The sequence below is a fragment of the Varanus komodoensis genome, unplaced genomic scaffold, assembly GCF_004798865.1.
Source record: "Varanus komodoensis strain SLA01 unplaced genomic scaffold, ASM479886v1 scaffold4, whole genome shotgun sequence".
Classification (NCBI taxonomy): Eukaryota; Metazoa; Chordata; class Lepidosauria; order Squamata; family Varanidae; genus Varanus; species Varanus komodoensis.
In genome coordinates this window covers 59,259,549-59,281,158 of record NW_025335941.1, presented here as the reverse complement: position 1 = coordinate 59,281,158, position 21,610 = coordinate 59,259,549, and the positions used below count along the sequence as shown (strand labels likewise).

General features: G+C 40.7%; 1 protein-coding gene across 4 annotated transcripts in view; it reads left to right on the top strand.

The window, feature by feature from the left end:
• The window catches only part of TMEM135 (transmembrane protein 135), a 179,042-nt gene that overhangs the window by 75,732 nt on the left and 81,700 nt on the right, over nt 1-21,610 (top strand). The gene's annotated exons all lie outside the window — the stretch shown is intronic.

The window sequence follows — 21,610 nt, the reverse complement described above, 5'->3', positions numbered from 1 at the left end:
ATGAAATGTAGAGTTAGAATTCCATCATGTGGAATTGCAATGGCAGCATATTAACCAAAGGCAATGCTGACAGGGAGAAGGTTAGGGAATTCAAGTGGGTAAGCGAAATACAGGGATGGTCCTTGTCTCTTAGGCTGAAATCCTGTATTGACTTGCCTGGAAGCAAGTACCATTGAAATTAGTTTGACGTACTTCTGAGTAGACATGTGCAGGGTAGCACTGTTAAATAGCGTTCTGTCTGCATTGGGCCTGAAAGATTGCATTGCAGAAAAACAAAAAAGTATGTCACACCAAGCACTTCTGGTGTGTACCTGCAGTGTTAAATTTCAGCATTCGGTGTTTGCTGATGAAACTCTGGAATGCCATCACGATGCACACGGAGGTTCCATGATGGTTCTGCAAACACTTGTTGAAATTAATCAACCTTGTCATTGTGGGAAGGGTGCCACCAGGATGTCACTTAGGTGCCAAAACATATTTTCTCTTGCTACTGTGAGATGTATGTGTGTAGCGTGCCTATAAGTGTGTCTTTCTCTTTTCTTTTTTGGAGGCCTGGGTGGGCCTCTTTTTTTGCTCTGAGCTGAGTCAGCCTGGCTATGTAACTCCCCAGGAGCTGGTCTTCTCTCATGTATGGAAGAAAAGCTAACGCCTGAGTGCCCTAAGTGTCTTTCCTGAAGGGCAGAGCCTAGGAGTGGACTGCAGAGGCAGCGGGTCAGCTCATCCATACATTATTGATTCCCAAGGGCCATTAGAGCTATGCAGGTGTGGAACACACTCTTAGAAATTTGGCTAGCTTCCTCTCTGTCCCATTTGAAGAAATTGCTGAGCATTCTTCATATGTCCGTTCAGTTTCTTTACTGATGTTTTGTTTTAATTCCTTGCTTCTTTTCCTGTTTGTGGGTTGACATATGCAGTTTTTGCATTTTGTTTAATGAGTAAAATTTAGCCTCTCCAATCTAGTGCAAATTCCCTCCTATATTCAGTTCTTGAGACCTGTTTACTTTTCTTGTGTAGACACAATCTGTATCAGACACTGTTGCTGCTGCTACTCTCTTTAGACTTGGCATGGCCTTTGGTTCTTTCAGAACTAATACGTGTATCTCAGAAATGTCCTCCTGGCCTTACCATGATGATTGCAACCTTTTGGACAAATCTTTTGCAGTATTTCACGTTTCATTGTTGTTCTACTGCCTCCAATACTAAGAATGCGTTTGTGATCTTTACTCTTTCCCCTCAGCTTTACACATCCTTGCCTCTGTGTTTCCCCTTGTAGATAGAAATGTTAAACTTCTTGGGCTGAGATGGGAAGAGGATGCACGATGCTTAAGAATATTCAGCAGAGATAGCCGTGTAGGTGCTATCCGTGAACAAATTTGCTCCTTACTGGAATTATGTGTGTATTTTAGATGGCTAATTTGCTGCCAAACAGCACCAGCTTTAGCAATGTGGGTGGAGTGCATCCCCTGTTGGGTTCCTGGGGAGTACAGTTGTAGCCCCTTTGTGGGCTTCTCTGGTGCCCAGAACAAGAACAACCTCCACTGTATTTGCAGGATCCGTCCCAGACCCCACTGTAGCTCTCAGTCTACTGATGAGTGCCAGCTGGGGTTCTGGGGAAGAGCTGTATAAGAACAAGCTCTTCCCTCCTGGATTGACCTCAACGATGCAGGTCTTCCTGTTAGTAGACGTGCCTGCCCCTTGCCTGCCTGCTCCCGCCCCGTATCCTGCTGTGCCGTGTTGCCTTACCATCACAGGTCCCTCTGTTTGCTGCGGTGCCTGCCTCTTGCCATGCATCCTGCTTCACTGTGTTGCCTCAGCACCACAGCTGTTTCTGTTTGCTGTTGTGCCTGTATCCTGCTTTACCATGTATGTGGCTCAGCTATTCTGCCTCAGAGTTCTTGCACCTCTGTTTGTCTTCCAGGTTGACCTCAGCCTGCTCCATGACTATGAGTTGGAGTTGCCATTAAACCTTACGTTTGGACTTTGGGCTCTTGTCCTGCCTCAAATGCTGTAGCTGTGGTCCTGGTATCTCTTCCTTGTCTCTGGCTGTCCACATCCTGGCCCTGAACCCCGACATCCTGGAGATACCCACTCCAGATCAAAACAGACCTTGTAGTTGTGATTTTGTGTATATCTTCTTTGGACACAATCCGGTAGGACAGCCTATAAAATCCTGAAGCTAGGGGATTTCAGACATCCTACGCAGGACAGGAGTAGTATGGAGGAAATCTCTGCTCCCTGCTCCTCCTACCCTGCTAGTCAGGTAAATTGCTAATTTCAGTCATCTAGGACTGACACTTTGAATGTATGCTTTGGAGACATACACGGTATTCTGCCAGTCCCAGCCTTTTCCTTTCCCTGCCCTGGAATACTCTCTTCACTCCTTTTCTGAGGTTACTGTTACAACCTTGGAGAAGCAGTACGTGTGGTTCCTTCTGAGGTGTATCTGGGAATGACATCATCTAGGGGCTATTGAATTGCTCTGTGAGATTTATTTTGCATGTTGAAAGCCACCAATATAACAGAATGAGCTTTCACAATAGACCAAAATTATTTTCATCTGTAGGTATGAAGAAGCCTTTTAAAAAAGTTAATTTTGCTTTATCGGAAAATGAAGTCAGAACTGAACCAATTAAAATCTCCAGTGAAGTTACAACTGTGCATATTCACTTCTCAAGTGCCAGCCCTGCTACATAATGTAACGGGACTAGATTGTTAAGAATGTCTAGCAAGTTTTTGGGAAGAGGAAACAATTCAAATTGGACTATAAGCCTGTGGGCAGAGCCTCTGTGTTCGGTTTTAAAATAGTGCATAGCATCTAGTATGTATTAAAATAATAAATAATAGCCAAATGTATTTCATTATTTCTGTCAATATAATTGGAGATTGGAACTGTAGATAGGCAGAGAAAAGCGAGCCTAGTCTTGAATTAATAATAACAGATCTCCCAAAATACTACTCAGACTGAAGAGTCACTAAAGACTCTTTAGAATTGGCTTATTTCCAGGCTCAGATGGATTTGCAGTTTATAATGCTGTGTATTCAAGAGAAATCTTTTCTTTTACTTCCTGCTTATAGCTTTTCTACATGCCAGGAGATTCAGCTCCTCGGTTTCACTGGCTTATGAATACAGTTTTCTTTTGTAAGCCTTTCCACACAAGAAGTCAAGTTTTTATGCTGAAAGCAGTGCTATTTGCTGTTTACATGTGGATTCACAGAATTATTGACAATGTTTTGGAACAGGGTTTGGAAATGTTGTAGCCAAGTGTCATTCATCCAAGTAAGACAGATAATTCTTGGAACAGTTTTCCTGTTCAACAATATTCGTGAGGCTGTGAAAAATTACCGAAGGACTTGTTATGACCATGAAGTTGACTGATTTCCAAAAAGTCTAATAGTACCAGGGGAGGTAATGAAATTCAAGAATGTAATTGCCTTCAGGATTGAGCACATTTCTCTCATTGCTGCTGAAGTATTTCTATCAAGAGTTGCTTTCAGAAAATGTGTGTTGGTTCAGAGGTCACCCTTTTCTTCTCTTGCTCTTAGGCATTGCAGTGGTTTCTGGCTGTTTTTTGGACTTAGAAAAGGTTTTGTCACTATTGAAAAAAACTGGAAAGTGCTGGGAATCTGCTTTTAGAGTAACAAGCTGTGGTTTTATTTCTACTTATGTCAATCTTTCTTTGTACTGCTTTTAAAAAAACAATTGGGCAATTGTGTTTCAAGGACTATCTCCATGGGATGAAGAAAAATGCAGATAAACTGTTTAAGGGGTTGTGCCTTCTGAAGCCTGTGAGACTTGCAGAAAATTGATTGGGATACTTGTCAGGAACATTGTTTCATTCCATAAATTACCTCATGCCAAATGATATTAGTTATACAAAAGCTGGGTATAATTCTGAAATTAGCTCTTTGGGAATAGTGATTTGCTGAGCAAAGGCAGCTTGAGTTTCCCTCCCATGTTACCCAAAATAGCTTGTTTCTTAGGAAAGTTCTTGGAGAGAATTCCACTGTTTTCTTTTTGCTAAGTAACAATCCCCATATTTATGAATTCAGTGACAGACAACCCTGATTTCCTGCAGGTTCAGTCAAGGCCTTGAAGTTAGAAAAAAATCTGTCATCCTAGGCAATTATATGCCATAAATCCCAATTAGTTTTGTGATAATTTGAATGCATTTTTATATGGAGTGTTGCTGTTTCAAGTGTGAAGACGTCCAGTAGATTTCCATAAGAACATAAGACAAGCCATGTTGGATCAGACCAAAGAACCATAATCAGTATGATATTGGCAGTTTTAGTATCAATTCCTTTCCTAATTATTCCTGACACAGTCGACATTTTCATTGAGTTGTCCACCACATCCCCAGGATCTCTTTTTTGGTCAGTCACCACCAGTTTACAACTTATAATCCTGGTTTATTGGCTGTACAAGGACAGCACACAATTGGAGATACGACATATCTGTATCTCAGAAGAACAGAGCAGTCTCATAGTAGGCAAAGAATAATATGCTGTGGAAAGGAGGGATTTGGTTTCCCAAAACTTTGTGAAATTGGCCATTAAATTCTTCCAAGAATCTCCTTCCTTCCTTTTAGGGTAAGTTAGCAGTTTGATTTCCAGGGCCAGCTTAAACACTTTTTGATCCTAGCCTACTGGGGTCAACGTACATCTCCAAATGCCACCATTTTCAGTATTCGCTTGAAATGAATCTGGCTTGTATATGGCTGAAAGCTGAATTTCTGGGCTGCCTTGTGGTTCATGTGTTATAAATAACACTGCAATAGTGTTGTGATTTCTGTGTTGATCCTGTTGCGTAGAGAGCCAAACAAAGGCGATATGGCCAGGGCTGAAGCAATAACTCAGCAGTTCCCTGGCAAGTGTTATGGATGAACTGTCCCTAGAGTGGGTACCTGGTAGTATGAGGAGCCAGTAATATGTTCTGCAGTAGGATTAGCTCATCTAGTCTCCAAAACTTTCATAATACAGATTTGGTTTAGAAAATCTCACCTGATAGGCGAGTGTCGCATTTAGATTTTCCAAACTGATGACTATCTCAGTCAACTCCGACCAGTCAAAAATAATGAGAATTGGAATGGTTTTACTGGAAAAGCTGTAGAAATACTTGTTTCTAAAGCAGAAATGAACAACTTGTGGCTTGTGCACCCTGAACATGGCCTTATCTTTTCTTGTGGCCAGATGTTTTGCAGTGGTGGCAGCAAAACAAAACAGCAATTTAAAACAATGGTCACGTGCAGATTGTTGTACTATCTGCTCAATATTTTCTAAATATTCCCCAGCTTCATGCATTATATTTAGTATTAGAATGCAGAATTAGAATTAGGGTTATAGAAATCTAAGAAGCTGTCAAGTGCCACTTTTCTTGTGTACTTCCATACTTCTTTCTTGTGTACTTCTGCAGTTGTATACATCCGTGTACCTTTTTTGCACGCCTTACTCCAGAATGCTGGAGAATGTGTGTGAATTCATCACATTTAAAAGGCAAATCACCACATTATGATTGAGATACGGGGCATCTGTATTCAGAGAAAGGTTTTTAGGCATTTGAGCAAATGTCATGAAATGGGCATATTAGTGGAAATAATGATCATGCTCGAAAGTCATGAAAATCAAGGTAGAAGGCTGGGAATGGGTTGGCACATGTGTCTTTATGGAACAGAGCGTAACTGAAATCCCATTTAGAATGCTGCAAATAGAGGTACTTCTCCATTCCTAGAGTTCTCTGTGCGTTGGATGAGGAAGGAGGGTAGAAAGGCAGGCATTAAACTGAGTTTAACAAAACTTTCCCACCTCACCCTGCCAAAGTGTGGCATCCTTGCCACTTGGCATTATCCTATATAGCTCAGCAGATATCCTTGGACAAGTTGCAATATTTCAAATGCAGGCGACATACACCACGGTGTTCTAGTGAGGATAAAACACATGTTTAGGCTCCCCGGAGGAAGGATTGGATGCAAATGCAAGCAATAACTTGATTTTATTTTATGCAGAACATGCTACCTTATGAACATGGATTTAAATTCCTGTAAAAAGAAAACATGTAAACATGTAAGCCTTCTGCATGCCTTTTTATGCCAAATGCAATATGAAATGGTTCATGCTGAATATTCTTTTAAACAAGGCATCTCTTTTTTAGGGAAAGAATTCATTCTAGACAGTGCTGAGTTATTGTGCTGTCTGTTATTTTTAATGCTTGACATAGTAGCATAATAACGTTTCTGTCTGATAAATCCTGTAATTCATGAGAGAGAACTGCAATTTGTAAACTGCTTACTTTTAGAATGCAAAAGCAGCCAAACTCATTCTGAATCTGATTTTGATTGAATTAATATTGTTTTCAATGTGCTTTTTCTTCTTCTTCTTTTTGGTATGGTTTCAGTTTGAGGGCAGGCCAGGCCCCAGTTACAGGCATAGTGCAGAGCAAAATAGTGATGTGATCTTAGACATATGATCTCTTCAACCCTCTCCTTCATATCACAAAGATGTCATTATTATTGTAGGTTCAAAAGTTCTGTTCTCACGGATAGCTCGATCATCTCCAGTTTCCATCACTGTTGTGTGAATGCTTTGTTGCAATCATGTTAGTTTGTGGAACAGCTAAAAAAGTTTGTTCTGTTTATTTTTGTTTTTGTACATACTTTTTTGGTTATGATTATAACATCATATTAGCAACTAATTTTATGGCCTGATTTCTTTCTTTTTTTTAAGTGATGGTCTTGTGAGCTGAAATGTCTCACACCCAGTTGTCTCGAATTTGACATTTGTGGAAAGCTGAGTACAGTAAAGATTTCCTGGAATGCATGATCAGAGTGTGAGAAATAATACTTTTCTAGAATTCTGTAACCCTGTAACTCTCTTAACTTATATGCTTGAAGAATGTTAACTGTTGGCATAATGAAGATTAAGTGCAAGTTAATACTATGGAATTCCCCCCCCCATTACATCATAAAACTTTATAACAATGCTAGCCATTTGCTTACTTGACTCTATGCCATTTTTTCTATGCCTAGAAAAATGTATTCAAATTCAGAATATGCAGGATATTATTTTGCTCAATAGGTAAATTAATACCTGAGATAAATCTCTCCTGCTAAGATTCCAACAGAAACTATAACTACCTATTACGTTCTAGATACATGCATGTAACCATTTCCCCAAGTAAAGCAAAAGAGGAGCATTTCACTGTATAGCACAATGTTAGAGTACAGGGTCCACAGCCTGGCTTGGCAATGATAAAAATCATCATCCACCCACCCATCCACCCATTCATTCATTAAAGTTTTTCTGGGCCATTCTTTAGCATACATTCTCAGAACGTTGTATGAACATTTAAAACAGCATGACACATAAAACTGTAAGGATATCCATAAAAAAGTAACAATTAACCAGATGAGTAATACTAAAGCAATGCACATTAACAACTAATCCGCAGCAGCCACTCATTATATGAATAAAAACCAGGATACAATTAGAACCTTGTATTCTGCAATGAAAATGATGGGAAAATAAAAGGTTTTAACGTGGTGACAAAATGTATACAAGGTTGATGGCAAGGAAACCTCTTTCTGGTATATTTTCTAACTTCTTTTGACTGTATGTTCTTTCAATGAAAATATCTTATTAAGCAAAACTTAGACCTCTATATTTTCTAAGGACCACATTTTGACTCCCTCCATAACTAATTTTGGAAATTATTTGTCTTTCCAATTACCATTGTATAGTTTTAATACACACAATAAATGCTCTTAGCTAACATTTACGTTGTGCACCACAACCCCTGCAACTTTGCAGCCCCACAGACCATGTTAGTGACACCTCATTTCCCTCCCCAGTTTATAAGCATGCATTGCTCTTTATGTGCATACTTACAATTGTTAATATTATTCTTATCCTATGGTACAGCTTCCATTTTGTGACGACGAAGAAGAAGAAACTTGTGATGTCTTATATTCCCACCATATGGCCCACAAGTAGCATGGATCTCCTTGAGGGTGGAGGCAGGCATTCGGTTAGGAATCAACTGCTGGCAAGGTCAAGGACTAACTCTACCCATCAGAGAGATCACTGTTTGATAGATGCTAGTTGTTAACAACTTTCTTACTACTTCTTCTGCATTGCATAGGCCTGGAAACCGTTTGCCTTGATTTGCTGGAAGAGAAATGGGAGCTATGCGCTCACAAAACGTGGGCTGTTTCATCGTCCAAACTGGGTCAGTGTTTTGAGAATTGTAACAAAGGTGTAATTGAGGGAGATAATTTTCAAAATCCTTTTCATGGCTATGGCTGAAAAAGTGTTGGTGTAGACCTGCAATCCCTAAGAGAAATGCATGTCTTCTCTCCACTTTTGTGTTTTTCACAACTTACTCGAACAGCTTGCGTGGTTGGCATTCTATTTCTCCAATAAATCCAAGGAATAATGAGAAAACTGGCAGATGTGGAATTACAAGGATATTGTGAGTTTAGAGAATGGGAACTCCCAGTTTCTTCTCCTGGGGAGCAGTTGCTGAAAGTATTTCCTGGAATCTCTGAAAGTACGTATCTCCATCCATCTGTAGGATGCACTGGGAAGTGCAGTGACCCCAAACATTAAAGTTGGAAGCAAATATGTTTGAATGCTGTGGGGATGTTTTAAGCTTGTGATGAGCTCAGACATCTGCAAATGCTTAACAGTTTGGTGAGTTATTATTTGGCGCTCTGAATCAGAAAACAGGCTGTGCATGTTTGTTGCCAGTGAACTTATGAACATAGGAAGCTGTCTTGGTAATCCAGAATTTCAGACAGGAGACTTTCCCAGCCCTACTCGGAGGGACTGGAGGTCAAACCCATGATCTTTTCTGTGTAAAATATGTGCTCTTTCCCTAAGCTGTGGCCTTTTCCTTGTGTGTCAGGTTGCCTGACACACAAGTTGAAAAAGTCTGGTTCATGTCAGGGCTGAGTAGCAGAGATGGAGCATCCTTTCCCATAGTGGATCCGTCAGCATTGACCATTGGCCATGTTGCTTGGGGTTGATGGGTGTTATAGTACAAATGTCTAGATGGGGAATACTGCCCTAGGAAAAGTAACTGAAGAATTCTTCTTGTGCACTCTTCCAGCCATCCTTCTAACATAGGGTTAACGTAGACATAATTCAGATGTTTGGTTTTGCAATATTTGTGTGGTTGTGGGAACATAGCTTCTGTACCCGTTTTAGAAATTGAAATTTTAAAATTTCTGATCTGTTCAATCTCTTGCATTTTCCACAAGTGAATGAACAATTAAAGTAATAAAATGTGAGTGGTAGATCAAAAAGCGCATTCACTGGATCATCATATTATCATACAGGTTACAATTAGGTGTATCTGTGCTTAAGACAAGATCCAGACTGATTTAGGTAGAAACATAATCTGTTGCTTGCTATAATTGTGGACAAACAAGTTTGAGTTCATGGTAGTGTGAGGAAATACAGCCGAGGCTGACTTCCTAAGTCCTGATTTGGGGCTTCAGTTAATAATTAGGGGCAGAATGAGAATTTGAAGATGAGGGTCTTCAAATGGTTATAGACAGAAACAACCTCACTTTGATCATGCCCCTTGTGTCAGGTTTGCTTACACTCTAGGCCAGAAATAGCTAGACTTGCTCCACAGAAGAGCCACATACGGTATACGTCAGATGTGGGTACCCATGGGCGGTGAGTGGCTCACGCCTGCCCAGAAGCACCCTGGGTGGCAAGCAACAAGCTGCAAAATAAACTCAAAGAACCGCATGCAGCTCCCGAGCCTCGGTTTGGCCACCCCTGCTCCATGCCTTCTGTTGACGGTGGCCCAGTTTCCAGGGGAAACCCCATGCAGCTTAGTGAGCCAGCAACTATCCTTGGCTTACAGTTTGGGCTCTCGGTCTCTCAAAGGTTTGCCAACACTGACCCAGAAGATGCCACAGACTCGTAGGTACACTTGGGAGGCAGAAGGGGTAACTTGCCTCAGGTCCACAGTGGACTGATGAAGAGGAAGAAGGTGCTGTGGTCCATTGGCAAGGTAGGGGAAGGATGGGTGCCACTTGGGTGGGGGGCGGCCAGGATCTCTCTGGTGAGGCTGAGAAGATAGAGCAGTCAGCATGGAAACCATTTTGCCTGGGTAAGCACTTGATCGTCTGCCTGGTAAGTTTGGGCAAAAATCTGCATGCCATGGAAACAGTGCAGGGTGGTTGGCTGCCTCATATGAGCCCAGCCAATGGGAACTCCTTTTGTTTCATTCTCCACGACCCCTGGTAGGGGTGGGATTTATGGGGCAGAGTGGTGAGGCCTACAGAGGTTACATGAGCTCCTGTCAGGCAGAGTTTCTGCTCCCCAGTGGCTTGTAGACGGCTATCAACTGCAAAAATTAAAAGCTTATTTAAAGGTGGAACTGAACTGAAGCTGAAAAAAGAGTTCACAGCATCGGTTTGTTATGTAAACCTGCTTCTTCCTGTCTTTGCAACTAAAATGATGCATTTAAGGATACCGGCAAATGAAATGCTGGCTTGTCTTGCCGCTCCCATCATGCGTCTAGTGGTCTGCTTGCTTCTAAATTTTGCTTAAAATTTTGGCTGTGTATCCGTTTATTTCTGTATAAAAATCTTCTTTAAAAATGCAGAATTCCTCAGGGAAGGAAGATTTTTGACAATTTGCAGGTCAGCCAACCTGTCATGAATGGCTGATTTCCATTTAAAATGATTGGCGTGTCAGCCCAGCCACCAGTCTTGATTTTGGAGGAGAGCAGGAATCATTGGACTGAATGCAAAGAGGCCATTTTGCCCGTGGCCCCGTTGCTCTACAAATGTTATGTCTGTCTTTGTTGACATTTTGCTTTGGGTGCTCGTGTGCCAAACCACTAAGTACATTTTAAACATGGCAATATTAAATCTTGTTCTGCCCTTTCTGTGAAAGAGAACAGCAGCAGTGAAAATGTAAATAAAACCGCCCAGCTGTGCATCCACAACCACTTATCATGTCTTGCAGGTTTTTGCTGCATTGTGCCCTTACGTATGGAACTTGCACAACTGAACCTCTGGGCCATTTGGCTTTCTTTCCCCCAGGTCCATATGCTGGTGATTCAGTTTGTTTTGTAGAAAGTAAAAATAAATTGGTGGGGAGACAGTGATAGATGTTCGTTGCAATATATCTAACAGTATAGTAAGTAGCCTTGCTTTTAAAACTCCTTTTTTGCTCACTTGTTTGGAAAACTAGAAAATGCTGTCTTTCCCCCCTCCCCCCTTTAAGGAATACATCTGCTTTAGTAATTTACAAAGACATGTGGCATTAATTAGTTTCCTATATAGAAGCTCCTGTTATAGCAGTGGATCTGTCTTCTCATTCGTCGTGCACAAATGGAAGTGTATTGCATTTTCTGAAGCATCTCCATATGTTCAGGTTCCAAGTTGCTCTGGGGCTGCTACCAGATTTTGGGATATTGCAGAAGTGTGGAGACTACTTCTCACTGTTTTTCCTTTGTAACTCTGCCTCTATGGCAAGTGAATTTTGTGGTTCAGCAAACCTTCAGAGTAAGAATTTTAAAAGAGGTAAGAACATTCAGCTGCTTCTAGTTCTAGATCTCTAGTACTAATGAGAGTTAGCTTGAGTGTCCCTGCTGTTGCATTACACCTGAAGAGGGTGGATTTCTAGCTCTAGGGAAAGTTTTTGGATGTGGGAATTGGAGTTTCTGGTGCATGCAGATAGGCAATGTATGGAGAAAGGAAATATTGAATTGGTCTAACAAAAAAGGTTTTGTTTTCATTTGTTTCATGATAGGGGTTTCAAAGTAAGAAATATTCAGAAGTAGTTCCCCATTGTGGATGTGTCCTCACCTGGTGTTTCAGCTTTGACCATTTTGCCTTGGGTGAACTTGCAGGGAGATCAGACTAATGAAAGAGTCTGTCCTTCTGGAGGCTTTCTTCTTGTCTTTTTTGACACTCACACAGCTTTACCTCATTAAGATGTACATCCGTGAGGGGGATTGGGCAAAAGATGTTCTAATACATTATCCTATTCTTGTTTAGGGTGCAGCTTATCATATTTGTTCAACAATATACTTGTAACATTAGTGGGCTGGTATAGCTGTTCAGTCTCAGTAATTCTTCCCATAATGAAACAGACCTTGTAGAAGTGGCAGGGCCAAACCTAATTTTAACATGATTCATTTGGCGTCTATTGCCATTCAGCCATAGCTGGCAAATTACAGCACATAAAACAGAATGGCAGGAAGTTTACATCACGACCTACAAGGTAATCAAAAGTAAATATCAGTTTGTCCATCCAAGTCCACCAAACAAACGTTTTCCCGATCTTTAGTAAACAGTGTTTTTCTTGGATGCACGAGATGCAAGCGGCCTGCTGCAGTGGAGAGAAAGGAGGGGACGCAAGGAGCAGCTAGAACTCTTTCAGCCCATTGCATCATTACTGCGGTGTAAGCCTTCTACATCCTTGCTTCTCAGAATCAAAAAAATGAAGAGCCCAAAGTAGGAAGAAATCTGGCAGAGGCTCCCTAACCGCTCCACCAGTTATGGGTTAGCACCTTGCCCTTTTGTCTCTTCCTTCCCTGATGGAAGCATGGCAAGGGCCTCTCCTATATCCATCTGGCTCTGTAGGCAGGACTCCAAAGCGCTGGTTTCCCAGCAGAACAACAACGGAGATACTTGGCCCTCAGCACTTTCCCTGCTTTGTGAATGGGTTCCAATTGGCCAGGCACAGCTTGTAATGGAACATCCATATTCCACTGTGGGTTTACAGACATGATTTCCCCACCCTTTGTGTTATTTCAGGTTCCCTGCTTTTGTTCTGACAGCAACACTGTGTTGGTGGGGTCAAAACACTGTTAATGTTAAGTCCCAGTAATTTCAGTTACTGGTCTACTTTAATTAGGACTAATTTTGAACGCAAGTCGTGTAGGCACAGCTCCTTCCCTCACTGGTTAGAGATAAGACAGGAAACATCAGGGTTTGAACATGGCTCCTCCATGCATCCCCGGGGATCCAACACTTTCTTTGAGGAACATGGAGGACTTGTGCAGCAGTGGCTCCAGTGACACCTCTGTAGCATAAGAAGGGGGGCTGGATTGTTTGTTTCTCTGCACCCCCCCCCATTCCTCTGGTAGCATCTCAGTTGGCTCAGTTCCTGCACATTCCCTTCTCTTATACTTTTTGTATGTTTAAATTGTTTTCACACACAAAGGATTCAAAACACTTGAGAAGTGAAAGCGAGCTATCTGTTGTGATTCCACCAAGACACTTACCAAAAGTGTCACAGCTGTATTCCTGTTACAGCCCAGAGGAATCTCTGTGCTATTCAGAACTGACATAGTATCTGAATTTCATACAATTGAATAAATGGCTGCCAACTATTTTCAAAGGATTCTGCAAGTTTGCCACTCTTATATGAGCATGTTTTACTTGTTTTGCTTCTAGTTCAGCCAGCTGGCTGGCTAAGATATATTTTACAGTTTTTAAAGTGTTGAAACAGGCACAGACATTTATAAAGTGACCCCACATTCCTATCCCTGCTTAAACTGTCCTTTGCCTCCTCTTTTAATTACTGCACTTCCCCAAAATCAAGAATACAAACACACACAGTATGCTCTCTGGAGTCTTTGTGCATGTTGTTAGGAATGTTCTAGATTCATAAGGACCAAAGTTTGTTGGTACAAATGTTTATCATTACTTACTTAATGTTGTATTTTGTTTTCTTTCCAATACTAAGAGACTCACATGTCAAAGTAATAAAGCTGTGTTTCCAGTCACTTGTTGCACCATGTTCACTCAGCTGCCAAAAATCAAATATCAATTTAATTTAGTCAAGTTCTTCTTCTTCTTTTTTTTAAACCACCTCTTTTCATCAATACCAATTCAGCATGCAATCATTAATGCCAAAAGTGGGCCTCTAATGAGTAGGCTGGTCTACCACTCCTCATTGTTGTGTAATTGAGTTAATTATTCCTAAATGGCTGTTAATGGATGAGTGACTTATCTAGATTTGAATAGCCTCATTGATGGTGGTTCCACATCTCCTCTCAGTATCGTGTTCCACTGTTCAGTGTTTTATAGCAGTGAAATTTCCTGTTTTGCATAACTGCATTCAAGTTGGATTTTGGAATGTTAACATGTTTGAGCATTTAGCTGCAGTAGCTCTTTTCCATTATGTGTGTGGAATGCAGTGACATTCAGCAATCAAACAGGATTCATTGTGGTCAAAAGGGCTTTGGAGCGCTGGGCAAGTGGTTTCCAGAACCTGCCTATACATGCTGAATCCTACATATGATCAAGGATCGATAGTACCGGACATTCTTGAATTTGTGATGAAACTCAAAGCTATAATGTGATGTAAATCACTAGCAGTGTAACTAGATTTAAGCATATGGGGCAAACTCCTTGTAAATAAGCATAAAACCAAAAAGGGTCAAAATTGAACTGTCAAAACAAACAAAAAAAATCAAATCAAAGGTCTTATCAGAAGAGCCCTAAGGTGTTTTGGCATATTCATGGTATCTCTACTATTAAAGTTGCATAGGCACCCGGTTGACTTTTTATCCCAGGAACAATATAGAGGAATCAGTTTACTTTTTAAGACCTCATCTATGGGTGACTAGATGACAAGGCAGGAGTGCATTGGACTTTGGGAGTAGGATAGACTCCTAGGCTTTGACTGATGGAACTGGGGTCTTGAGGCCTCAGATTTTGTTGTGGTGTTCGTGCTGTAAATGGGACATTTTCCATCACATTACCTGTCCCTCATCTTTGGTAAGAAGTAGCTGTTCTGAGGAAACAGTCTTCAGACTGAATTGAGGTATTAATCCAAAGAGAATGATAAGGGTTGTGCTTCAAAGCTGGCCATATGGGCTTAAACTACATGGTTAGTCATGCACGAGTGGAGCTGCTGTGTGACTGGACAGTTCAGGGTGGAGATGCATAGATTGTATCTTCCAACAATGGGCTCCAGTTAGCTCTGGGTACCAGCTACTGATGCCCAGGAGAGCTCCTGTGTACATCCATGCTATGAAACGTTGGAGGATATGATTAGTATATTATACAGAAGAAGTAGCATTTGCTATGCTTACAAAAATAATGGCGTAATAGCATTTCTTAGCTGGAGCCTGAGGCTAAATGAACTCCAATGTACTACATTTACAATTACCTGTTCATGACATAAAGATAATTTTGTGTGAAAAGACAGCATTTTTCCCAGCTCCTCTCAGTAATGTGATAGCCCAAAATATCAGTTCATATCTTGCACTGATGCAAAGTGATGAGGTATGTCAGCATCAGTGTGTGTTACTTGATCCAGCAGTCAGACTTCTGGCTGTTTTAAGGGAATGTGCCGCCTTTCCTAGGCTGTTCTGGTTTTGACTCAGTTGTTTTCACTTTTGATAATTATTCCCTTTGGCCCATAAACATTAAGGTCCTTCTGAGGTCAGGTTATACCTCACTTAAAAAAAACATGGCACATATGAAGCACTGTACGATGTTTCCTGTTTCCGCCAAGTGTTTTGGAGCTTAGTGATTTTAACTCTGCAGATTGTGCAGACTTCTAAAAATAAGGAGCAAAGTTCAGAATTTATCTTTGAGCTCAGACTGGAGTTGTTGGACAGTTCAGTCTATATTCTCCATTGTTTTAAATGCTTTCTAAAAGATGTGGGGAGGGATTTTTGTTTTCCTTGTAGGCTTTGCCCATTTCCTCTTGGCACATGCTTTCTTTCAGTGTTTTCAATCAAGCTAGGCTCGCAAACCTGTTTCTACTTAGGCAGCACCTCAGTTCAATAGTGTGAAGAGGAAATTAGAACAGCTTGGGAATAATATTGTTGGTTAATTGCTACAGAGAGCCCACATAGGCTGGCTAAAACATTTTATTTAGCCGAGCACATCTGTTATGTGAAGTTTTATTTAGCCCTCTGAAAGAATGAGCATTCCTGTGTTCCACAAGATGGTTGTGTTCTGGGGAAGAGTTCACATATCACAGCTTTTGATGGACGTGACTGGTTCAGACTATTGTCTAGGAAGATGTTTACCACCTAATTGTGCTGTTAATTTACCATTACACCCCCTTGCCGGTGATTGGTGGCGTGGAAGTATTTGCAGTTAAAAACAGTATTATGGCTAGTGTTAGTCCAAGTTCTATTGGAATTCCATACTCTGCAGATCTGATAACAGTTTGTACCATTTCTTCACTTAGGAAAGCAAACTCCTTCATTATGCTTCCAAGAAAGCAGTCCAGCCACATTGAGAAGAGAGCTGTAAAAACAATACTGAATGTAACTTTCAAAATCAGCCCCTCTATTGGAGAGCAGTATTGGCTGATATGGAAAACCTGTCTTCAGTGCTGTTTTTGCAGGGAAACAGCAGAATATCACATAGCCTGGACTCTGCTATAGGTTTGTGTCTTAGTAATTATGGCACATTTTATAGATGGACGTCCCTTGGGGTGAGCTTAGTTAGTGTTCTATGGGAATGCACTAGTTTCTCTTATAGCGAGAAGCATTCATTGGAATTTGCATGGCTCTTAATACTTCATTTATACCATGACATCTGTATGTGTTATTTGGATATATGCCATGGGTGTGGTTTCAAAATACCAATGGCCAAAAAGCATGATTTTTGAGAGTCATGCTTGTAGCTTGCCCGATTTAGGTACGGTGGGTGGGGGTGGGAGGAAGAAAAGCTGTGAAGGTTCTCCACCAGCTAATTAAATCCTTTTCAGAAATCCCTTTAGGAATTTTAAAAATTACAACTAAACTAAAAACAATTATAGCTGGGGGGAAACACCAGTGATTTTGGAAGGGCAGGGAAAGGTCCTGTCAGAAATGGGGTAGGAGCAATAAAACTTAATGTTTAAAAAGAAAAATTATCTTTCACTTGTGAGGAATCTGTTGCTTGGTCTGTGGAGTGAAACATTTGGAAAATATTTTTCATGGTAAGGATATTTAATGATTTAGAAACACTAGCAGCACAATCTTAGAGATGTCTACTTAGAAGTCAAGTCCACTGAGTTCAGTGGATTTACTCCCAGGAGAATGCGCATGATTGCAGCCTAAATCTGTAATTTGAACATGCTTTGGAAGCACATGAAAGTGCTTCCAAGATGTATTGGCTGGGGCTTGGAGAAAGAAATGGCCAATTTAGTAGCAACTTTCATATGACACTGGCCTTTTGAAAATCTGTACATGGGAAAACATTTAGTAGTAGGCCAGTAAGTTGCTGTATTCTCAAATACAGAGTTTTCAAATATAGTTTGTCTTTCCTTGTAACACTTGGTTTATGTTTTATGCTAAATGGTTTATACCAGGGGCCCTCAAACTATGGCCCACGGGTCAGATGCAGCCTGCCAAGGTCATTTACCTGGCCCACCTCAGATTTTGGACTTGTTTGGAGAGAACAATCTCCAAACGAGTCGGAAAGCTCTGAGCCACCGCAGGCATACGCTGAACCTCTTTCAGTTTCGGAAACTAGCAGAGAGGCGGCACATGCACCAAATTGTGACAACTCCCTTCACCTGTGCGTGTGCCAGCTCTCTCGGCTAGCTCTGGGTAGCTCCTGCTGCTGTGCTGGTCTTGCCAGCATAAATTAGCTCACGTGCCAGTTCTTCCCCCTGTTGCACATATGCATTGGCTCTGTATACAGAAGAGAGGAGCGAGAATATAGAAGAGAGGAGCAAATATGGAACCGGACATTGACCATCTCATTAGCCAAAAGCAGGCCCATACTTCCCATTGAAATACTAAGTTTATGTTGATTAAAATTGTTCTTCATTTTAAATATTGTATTTTTTCCTGTTTTTTGCACTACAAATAAGATATGTACAGTGTGCATAGGAATTCGTTCATATTTTTTTTTTCAAACTATAGTCTGGTCCCCCAGCAGTCTGAGGGGACAGTGAACTAGCCCCCTGTTTAAAAAAGTTTGAGGACCCCTGGCTTATACATTCAGAAAAGCAAGCTACAATATGCTATAAAATGGTAGGCAGGCACCAACCAATCTTTGATGGGGAACTCATGATTAGTTCGATAATGGAGAAAACCCTTGCTTACTCATCCATATCTAGGCCACAGAAGCTGCTCCAACTAGCTCACTTGTAACTTCATTTTCATCTGCTCCAATGCTGTGAGAAGCTACCTGGGCATTTTTAACAGAAATGTATTGTTTCTCTTTTCATGGGCACATTTAACATGGAATTGTTGCTGATTGAATACTGACTTATCTTGAACTATGTTATGAATACACGGATGTTTCCAATTAGAAGAAAGCAAAATTCCACAAATGGAAATATGTATTTCTGATTCACATTTTCCTGGGTCACGGTTAGAATTCAAATAAATATCTCCAACCATGATAGCTAGGATGGGCAAGTCTTGAGAGTTGCCATGGAATAACATAATATTGTATGCCCTTTCTGCGGCTCTTCATGGTTCAGTGCTGATCTCTTCCTTTTGCCTTAGTAATGCAAGTTCCAAACTTATGAGCATCATCTCTTCAACCAGTTTCTAGCCTCCAGCACTAAGTATGGTTAGAGATTTATTTGAAATTGATGGGACTTTCAAGTATTTTCATAAACGGGGACAAGCTTATGTATAGTGCATTGCTATATTTTAAAAAAAGTTATTTGATCTTAAAAAAGATCTTGGACTACGCAGATATGGACAGACTGGCCTTGTCTCTGAAGGAGAAAGAGGATACATATTTCTATCAAACTTGGAACTCTTTTTATTATTGGCTAGAGAAACAGGAATATGCGTAGATTTGAATATGGTTATGGACTTAAAAAAAAGAGTAGGGGGCTGACCCAGTATGTCTGATGTCTTTGATGATTGATGTTTTAGTGTTAGTTTGTAGAAAAATAAAAATAAAACTTATTTTAAAAAAAGTTCTTCACATGCACGAACATATTCACAATGCAGATGTGGAGGTGGCCGAAACTGAGGGACCGTGGTTTGCCTGATGCCTTCTAGGAAGGCCATGTTAGAAGTAAAACTATCTGATCTATAGTCAAGCTGTTAAGCTACACGGAGTTAGACTAAGCACCTGGAAGGGTGTTCGTTTGCTTGTTTTGGACTGTCCCTATGCACGTCGTTAATGTGAAACTGTTTACAAGAATGGAACAGAGCTGTCAAGGATAGGACACTTTGGAGGGTGTCTATTCATGGGGTTGCTATTAGTCCGAGGTGACTTGATGGCACAAAACAACAACAAAAGCCACGTGAAAGTGAAAGTAGAATTAACAGCAGTTTTGAATAGCATATACCTTTTAGGCAGAGTAAATCTACAGTCAGTCATGGAGAAAGCTACAAAAAGTTCAGACTGCCTTATGTGGAAACATCCTAAGGTAAGGTTCTATTAATGTTGTGCCTCTATAGAGATGGGCAGGATACTGGTGAAGTTGAGAAACGTTGCATTTGTTTGTACCTTATGGTACCTAAACAGGGACAGCCTTTTTGCAGGAGCAAACCAGGTGATTTTGCCTTTAAACTGTTGCTTCTTTAAAAAGGACTGTTCACATGGAGCAGCATCAAATGAAACGTCACAGTATAATAGGCACATGGTTTGCCCTTGAAGAAGACTTGCACAGTGTCAAGTCCATTTGAAACAGAATAAACTAAGACAATTATTTCTTTGAACTAATTCGCTGGACCATTTGAGATGCCCTTGTGTGATGTTGCTGGGATTATCCGTGATTGTTGAGTTCTCAGAGAACAAGGTACTTCAGAAATGAACAAGGGCTTCATATATAAAGTAGGATTAAAAGAGAGAGAGAGACTAGCAGCTCCCTGGGGTGTTCAATTAAGTGGTTGTCAGAAGTTCTCAGAGGCTTCAATTTTAATATTGGATTACCTTTCCGGTGAAGGATCTATAACAAAAACAAAATAATATTTTGTTTTACTAGTGAGGTTGCTACAAGATGATGTTGCTGATAAAACATATCTTTCTTTCTTGGCAGCCACCTTGTTTTTGTTTGACCTAAGCATGCTTGTGTGCTTAGACTAGTTTAAAAAAAGGGGGGCGGTTCTTATGTACGTGCCTGAAATTGGTTTCTTGGGGAAAGGGAGGAGAGGGATTGGGCCTGAGCTGCAGAGGATGTGAATTTAGGGTTGTGCTTTACAGGGAAGTCTGCTGAGACTTCACAGGAAATAGACTGAAATATAATTATGCAAAAGCTGCAGACTTATTTAGAGCTTCCTGTTCACTGATGAAAGACACAATGTTCTAACATCAATTACCTGAATGAAATGTTGACAGAGGCTGTGTTAGTTCCTGTGTTTTATGGACCTGAAATTGCAAACATGCTAAAATGATAGCATGATTAAATATAGTGCATTATTTGGTGACTTGTCACTATGTTAACAACAGAAAAGCAATGCTGATCTGTCCACACGGCGTCTATCTTTCCTTAGGACAGGACCAAACAAACAAACAAACACATCATCTCCAGCGTAAATCATTGGGTTGTTTCTTCTAGAATTATTCCCACTGTCAAAAAAATTTCCTGCTATAATGTTTCATATGAAACAAATTGTTCTCTAAGGAAAAAGACCACCTAATTAAAACAAATCTATAAGGTAAGCCACACCTTGCAATGCTTCCTAATGCCAGGAATGCTTCACATTAGTTAAGAAACTGCTGACTTGTTCCAAAGCGAAAGGATCATTGATGTGCTTCAGCAGGCACGGCCAGTCTGGTTTACTTGAACAGAGAAGCATTACACATTATAACAGCTACAGAAAACACAGGAGTTTGTTTGGCTCAAGAGGAGAGTAAAGATGCTGTGAGTTAAATAAAAGAGTGGAAGTAATACGTGCTTGTAAATTAATCTCAGAAACCCAGGGAAATTGGGTTTTCATAATTTTACTATGTTTTATGGTTTTGTTTCTTGTTATTTATTTTATCTGTATTTTAAATAGATTTATATTGCACACTGTGAGCAGCCCAGAGAGACTTTGACTATGGGGTGACATGCACATGCAATAAATAAATAAAATCTGCATATATCCGTGTTTAAAGACAGTGTATGCATACATATTTTAACTTATGTGGCATCAGTGTTTTACACAGCCATTTCAGGGTACATTGCTCCCTGTTGAGTGTTGGACTCTGCAAAGAAATATGAAGTCCATTGGTCAGTCAGTCATCGTCTGCAGCCAGCTTCCCAACAGCAAGGTTGTGCAGATAACACGAGAAGTCTCAGATAAGTTATACCAGGTGCTGAGGAGCTTGGGCAGGCAGAGTTCTTGTACCCATCCTTCTTAAGCAGTCCTACGAGCAGTTGGTTTGCTACTGTGCATGGAGTGGTGGACTAATAAATAGACCTTTGGTCTGATCAGGCGTGGTGTTTCTTACGTTCTTACGTTCTCTGTGTTCCTTAGAAGCGCAGTGAAACCCAAATGATTCCTTATTCTATGGATGAGTGGAGACATAGCTCTTGCATTCATAGAATCTTCTCTTTTGTGCTATATAAAGACAGGTCCCATGCACACATCTCCACTGATGTTCTGGGCATACGAGTAAAGAGAGTAGATGATGCTTAGTTTTGGATCAGGCTAATTTATATTTTGTCCGAATTGTCTCTTTTTGGCTAGCTCAAGCCATGTTTGACTTCCCTGGGTAGTGAGTTT